A 6,234-nucleotide genomic window follows, 5' to 3' on the forward strand; every position below is an offset into this window, starting at 1 on the left:
CACCCGAAGCTCGAGCCGCCATTGCCGCTGTAGATAAGGCCCTTAATAACTGCTGCCTCCAGCGGTTCGATCCCCAGCGGCCTCTCCAGGCGTTGGTCCTCCCCACCAAGGGAACGCCCACTGGAGTTCTTTGGCAGGACGGGCCCCTCCTCTGGCTCCATCCTTCTAAAAGCAAGATGCAAAAGATCTGCCCCGCAGTAAGACTATGGATCGCTCTCGCAGCCGATTTAGTGCAGCTGTCCGTCCATACGTTTGAAACTCAGCCTGCCGTAATTGTTTGGCTGCTTAATGCGAAAGAAACTACCTCCCTCATTCGGGATAATGAGCAAATGCAGGTGCTGTGTGAGGGATTTGCAGGCGATTTCAATTGCCATTTCCCTAGTCACCGCCTACTCCAAGGCGTGTCCAAATTTCCCTTCCGAAGTCCTTTTTTCCCCTTCCCGTCTTCCTCCCCCTTTCCGAGGTCCGTCACTATTTTCACGGATGCGTCTAGAACTAAGTACTCCATGGTTGTGTACCTGGATGGAGTCGCAGAGCCGAAAGTCTTTACACATCTTAACCTACACTCCGTCCAGACGGGAGAGCTTTTGGCTATTGTAGAAGCGCTTCGCGCCTTCCCCTGTGAACCTGTTAACATCTTTACAGATAGCCTCTATTCTCTGCAAGTCTGCAGGGTCTTGGCATTAGCTACATTCTTCCCGACCTCCTCTCCTACTGATGAGGCACTGGATGCCCTTAAGACCCTTCTTGAAAAACGCATGGCACCCTGGTATATTGCTCATATCCGGAGCCACTCCGGGTTGCCTGGCCCCCTAGCGGCAGGCAACGACACCGCGGATCAGACGGTCTCTGCCCTTGCCCTTGATTCGGTCGGAGATGCTATCAATCAGGCTAAGTCCTTACATTCGAGGTTTCACTTTTCTGCCGCCTCACTCCACCACCTTTTGCCTGAGTTGCCAATTGAGACTTGTAAGCACCTAGTGCGGACATGCAAAACCTGTGCCCCCTTCCTGCCTCTGGGGCCTCTGCAACCGCAGGGGGTGAATCCCCGCGGCCTTAGGCCTAATTCCAGGTGGCAGATGGATGTCACGCATGTCCCGTCCTTTGGACGCCTTAAGTTCTTGCACGTTATAATTGACACCTTCTCCCACATGTGCTATGCAATCCCCTTGCCTGGGGAGACTGCTAAGCACTGCATTAAGGCCCTTCGGCAAGGGATTCTCTTCATGGGGGTCCCCTGGGACCTAAAGACGGATAACGGCCCTGCTTATCGCAGTGAATCCTTTGCGAGGTTCCTTCAGCTCTACCAAATCGCCCACCATTTTGGTATCCCATATAACCCACAAGGACAGGCCATTGTGGAGAGCTCCCATCGCCATCTGAAACAAGAAATTGAAAAACAGAGGGAAATCCTCCCTCACGCTCCTCCCGGAGACATCATCACCGCTGTCCTAATCCATCTAAATCTCTTGACCTTTGATAAGGATGGTCTCTCGGCAGTCCATAGGCATTGGGGCCCCTCGTATCGCCCCACACAGGCCCCCCTGGTCCTTTGGAAGGACCCTCAAACAGGTCAGTGGCGTGGCCCGTGCCCCCTTCTTACCCAGGGCCGAGGTTTCGCTTGTGTCTTCCCGCAGGATGCCGCTCAGCCAATCTGGGTCCCCGGGAGATACGTCAAACCCGCCACCTCAGCAGCGGATGTCCCGCAGGGCACGGCGCCAGATGCGAGTGATCCAGCACCAACTGAGCCAGCTCACCCTCCACCCCGAGAGGCAACCATCCAACCCTGAAGTCCGTTCACTGCTCGCACTCTACCGTCAGTGCAGACGCCGCAACCCTCGCCATGCTGCCGAGCCAATTAACATAGTCTCTCTCCTTCTCCTTATGCTCTCCCTCGCCACCTCTGGCCAAGCTAACCCCTCTCACCAGCCCCGCTAAACGGCCCGCAACCCGCTTTCCCCGGCCCGCAGCTTGCGGAGCTTCCTCCTGTCTCGACCTCACTCCTCTTCTCAGCCATCCAAAGCGTCTTTCTCGTCCCCCGCCCCCCTCCTTTTTTCGCTTGAACCCCTACTGCGTTGCAGATTGGGCCGCCCCATGTCGGCCCGCCCCATTAACATCGGCCTCTCTCACGCCCGTGAAGACTTTGGCCTTCTTATTGTCCCCGCCTACGTCTCCACCACTCCCGACGCTGCCGCCACCACCATCGCTGGTGCCCTGACGCGACTTGTCCTCACCGCTGCGATCCTCCAGACCATCACACAGTCTGCCTCTACCGCTCTTCGCCGCCAAGAAGAGATCAACTACCTGTAACGCGCTGTCATCCTGGACTTTTAACAAGCAGATGGACCTTATAGCCACCGAGATCAACAAGAATTGGACATTGGCCACCCTTGCTTGCAACGGCAAGATACTGCCCCCCAAATTGTACATTTGTATCCCCATCATACTCACCTCCCTCTTCAGCCCCACTTCCCTCATTGCTTACTGCCTCTTGGGCCTCGGCTACTTGTTGCTGCTGCCATCCTGGCCCTTATTTGAAAAGAAGGGGGAAATGCGGTCACCCCTCCGGCTGAAGTGTGGTTTGCTGGCCTGGCAGGGGAGCGGCCGCGGTAGGCCTAATTCCGCTGCCCCCATAATAGGGTGGTTGGTCGGGCCCACCGCCACCCCTGAAGGAAGCTCGGCATGGGCGCAGAGTGCCCTCGGGTCTCCCCTTCTCGGCAGCCATGCTTCCGCGGCCACCCCTCCTCCCAGATGGCGCCACCCGATGCCTTGTGGGGCGGCACCCTTCTTCTTCCTTCTCCCTGCGCAGGCGCAGGGCAGAAAATTCCAGTCTGCCCTTTTCCCCTCCCCCGACAGCAGCAACAGCCAGGTGTGGGCGGAAAAATCCAGCCCGCCCTTTTCCCTTCCCCCAACAGCAGCAACAGCCAGGCGTGGGCGGAAAAATCCAGCCCGCCCTTTTCCCTTCCCCCGACAGCAGCAACAGCCAGGCGTGGGCGGGAAACTCAAGTCTGCCCTCCACCCCAGCAACAGCAGCCACCAATCCCGAAACCCTGCCCCTTCCCCCAGCAACAGCGACAGCCAATCCCTAACCACCACCCCTCCCCCACCCAGTACCGCCCACTGACCTTTCACCGGCAACCAATCAGAACAGGGCATGGCTTCAACCAATCAGCCTTCCCCAGCCCCTATAAAACTGTTGCCTCTCCCTCAGTAAAGTGGACTTGCGTGTTTACCTTGTCTCCGCGGTAGTTCTTCTGCCGTGCGCCCTCCAGTCCTGAGAGCCCCCAACAAGGGCCTGGCCTCCCTTGTCCCCAGTTCGTCGCCTGCTTCTCCAGGCGACCCCTTCGTCGCCTGCTTCTCCGGGCGACCCCTTCGTCGCCGGCTTTGCCGGGCGACCCCTTCGTCGCCGGCTTCGCCGGGCGACCCCGTCAGCCGAACCGCGCAACCCCTTGTGAGACCGATCCCTCGTCTGCTGCCGGACCGACCCCTCGTCCCAAGCGGGACCGACCCCTCGTCCAGAGCTGGACCGACCCCTCGTCCGCAGCCAGACCCCACCTCTACCGACTGAGCAAGCCGCCGCATGACTTCCAGGGATGAGCCTCCCTGGTGCTGAGGGATTACTACCAAGTACCAACTGATAATGTAACTAGAAAAAGACCTTGAATAAAAGGGTCAACTCAGACCAGCAGAATATCTCAGCCTACATGTAATATCAGGCGTTAAAAAATGCTATTTAACTTTGGACAAAAGGGGGAAATGGAAAGGACAAATGAGTTTATATAGCTATGAGTCTCCGAAAAAGAGTCAGGAGGTCATCGGAGGGATCACGCTTATGCATGCCTCATCAGGGTACCAGAGACTGCCAAAGTAGATAGAAACCCAAGTATTATTTCTCCTGAGGACTACAGAGACCCACAGGTTCTATGTTCATGGCAGATGACTCTGGAGTTCAGTGCCATGTCAGTTGACCCTACTTAGGAGTGTGTGTTCCTAAGTGTAATGGCGTTGGACTCAGATATGATCTTTCTACACATGCCTCTTCTGTTACTTTTACCAGACCTGGGTTGGTGTTGGGGTTGGTGTATACTCAGGAGACCTGAATCTCTGGACTGTCCATGTGACAGCCAGGCCCTGAGTTTCAGCAGACTTGTGGCTCCTACCCTCTGGTTTATTGGACTTACCCTGGCTATCTAATAGGGAGGTGATGTAGGTCAACCACCAAACCAGGGAGCCAAGAGTGCCTACAACTGTAAGTAGGAGAATTACATCCATCATCCATGAGAAATCTAAGCCCCTTCTTGATGTAGAGAGGGACTGGACATAACCATCCTAGGGTCCACAGGATGTAGGAATAGAGTATGGATTAGAGTGGACTTACTGGTGTTCTGCTGGGGAACTATTGTGATTAGTAAGAGAAGAAATTCTAGCACTGATGTGGAGAAAATGGCCATGGTAGCTGCTGATAGTAGGGAGAGGGAAGAAGAGATATGATGTGGGGGCATTTTCAGGATTTTGAGTTGTCCTGGGTGGTGCTGCAGGGACAGATATTCAACATTGTGTGTCCTTCCATGGCCCACTGGGTGGACTGGGGGAGAGTGTAGACTATAATGCAGACTACTGTCCATGTGGTGCAGCAGTGCTCCAAAATGTATTCACCAGGTGCAGTGAATGTGCCACGATGATGGAAGAGGTTGTTGATGTGGGAGAAGTGGGGTGAGGGGGCTGGGGGGTATTTAGGGACCTCATAATTTTTAATGTAACATTTAAAAGAAAATAAAGAAGAAATAAATAACAATAATAATTTAAGAACATGCCAGTTTAGTTAGGCCAGTAGTTTATTAAGAAAATGGGAAAAGAGAAAGAAAATAACAGATTATGGGTCCCAGATATACTTGAAGATTGGTCCAAGCAGAGAGAGTAAAAAGGGCATAAAAAGGGTAAAAAAAGGGTGGAAGTCATGGGGTTATTTTCAGAAAACAAGTCCCCATTACAGATTACTAGTCCCCAGGTGTACTTGCATGTGGGTCCTGTCAGAGAGAGAAAGGGCAAAAACAGGGCAAAACATTTTACCTTCCTACTTCCTACCGAATTTCTCATTACAGATTTGTGTTCAAATGCTTTGGAATGTCTTATAAACTGTAAAACTAAAATGCCTTTGCTAGAAAGGAAGTTTTTTCTTCAGGGTCCTAAGGTCTGTTAGCTAGAACAATTGAGCTCTAATCACTTAATGGCCTTTTGATGGCGGTCTAACTGGGAGACTCCCAGACAGTAAAATACCTTTGTAAGAATAGGAAAAAGATTTTTTCTACCACTTCCCTAAGAAGAAGGCATCGGATTTATTCAGTCTGTCTTTCAAGTCCAGAACGACCGGGAAAGGCCTGGGGGCAGGGTCTCTGATTCCTGGGGTGGCAGGAATTAGAGAAGTAACTCGGAATGTCCCCCAGGACTTGAAGGCTTGAACACTTCAATTCAGAGGGCAGCCAATAGTTCCCTGAAATTTAGCTCAGGAGCTTCTGTTTGGGTAACAGTGCAGTCAGTCTCAGACCCTGGAATTCAGGAGTGCTGAAATCCAGAGCAGTAAACTCTGAATGGCCCCCATGCTTTGGGCCTTTCTGTTCAGAGTGCAGCCAAATGTCCTCTGAGATCTCTCTCAGGCACTTTGATTTGGAGTAACTGCTCCAGTGTCTCCCCCCAATCCATCTTGGGCACCTTGGCCTGAACTTTGGGATTTTCAGGTATCCCCAAGACCTAGGTTGGCCATGGGAACACCTGTCAGCAGGGCTGTGGATTAAAATCTCAGAACTCTGAGATGAGCATAAGCTCCAAATTATTTGGAGTGGTAAATGTTTTAGTTAGATTTGGACTCTAGAATGCCAGGTCAGGCGACAAACAATCACTTATTTATTCTTCTTAGAATAACGGGCATGGTTCTCATAGGAGTGTCTTCTCAGAGACTAGGAAATTCTGCCTTCTGTTGGCCTACATGGCCACAGTATAGCTGAGAGTAATGTGGGCTATGGGTGGGAGGCTCTTTGTCTCTTCAGAGATAACCTAAACTATCTGTAACTTGTAGGTGTGGGATAATAAAAAGCTGCATTCCTGCCCTTAGTGACTAGGAAACAGTTTAACAATGCAAAGTCTATAAACTTTAAGTATTCAAGGGAAATGCAAACCAAATATGCTAAAAGCTTATCTAGAATACCTGAGGTCCATGCTAAAAGCTTACCTAAGATG

Source organism: Dasypus novemcinctus, chromosome 1 (assembly GCF_030445035.2).
Source record: "Dasypus novemcinctus isolate mDasNov1 chromosome 1, mDasNov1.1.hap2, whole genome shotgun sequence".
Lineage (NCBI taxonomy): Eukaryota > Metazoa > Chordata > Mammalia > Cingulata > Dasypodidae > Dasypus > Dasypus novemcinctus.